Consider the following 777-nt stretch of genomic DNA (forward strand, 5'->3'; position numbering starts at 1 on the left):
ATGGGGACAGGGACGGGGATGGGGACAGGGCGTGGACACGAGCAGGGACAGGGATGGGGACAGGGATAGGGACAGGGATAGGGACAGGGATAGGGACAGGGCACACAGAGGGATGGGGACAGGGACAGGATGGAGGAGAGGGAACAGGGACAGGGATGGGGACAGGAACAAGAACAGGAACAGGGATGGGAACAGGGATAGGGATGGGGACAGGGATGGGAACAGGGAAAGGGCACAGAGAGGGATGGGGACAGGGAAAAGGATGGGAACAGGGACAAGGACAGGGAGCAGGCACAGGGATGAGGACAGGGACAGGGATGGGAACAGGGACAGGGATGGGAACAGGGACAGGGATGGAAACAGGTACAGGGATGGGGACAGGGATGGGAACAGGGATGGGGATGAGGACAGGCCCCTCATTTAAGTTCATTCAACTGGATTTATTATTAAATTTATGGTATTTAAAACATTAACATTGAAGGAAAATTAATTAATAAAATCAAAATTTTCATTTAGGGAACGATTGATTTTTAATTTAGGATATTAAAAACATTACAGTAAAGGGGAATTAATTATTATTTAATTGATATATTTTCATTTAAGGGGATTTGGTTTTTAAGTTGTTAAATTTAAAATGTCTAATTAATTAATTAATTAATTAAAAATATCTTTTAAGTGGATTTCTTTTTAAATTTATGGTATTTAAAACATTAAAATTAAAGGGAAATTAACTTATGAATTTAATTAAAATTTTAATTTAAGGGGATCAATTTTTTT

This window comes from Empidonax traillii, unplaced genomic scaffold, assembly GCF_003031625.1.
Source record: "Empidonax traillii isolate 1590-97213 ecotype Southwest subspecies unplaced genomic scaffold, ASM303162v1 scaffold4460:size9590, whole genome shotgun sequence".
In the NCBI taxonomy this organism is placed as follows: domain Eukaryota; kingdom Metazoa; phylum Chordata; class Aves; order Passeriformes; family Tyrannidae; genus Empidonax; species Empidonax traillii.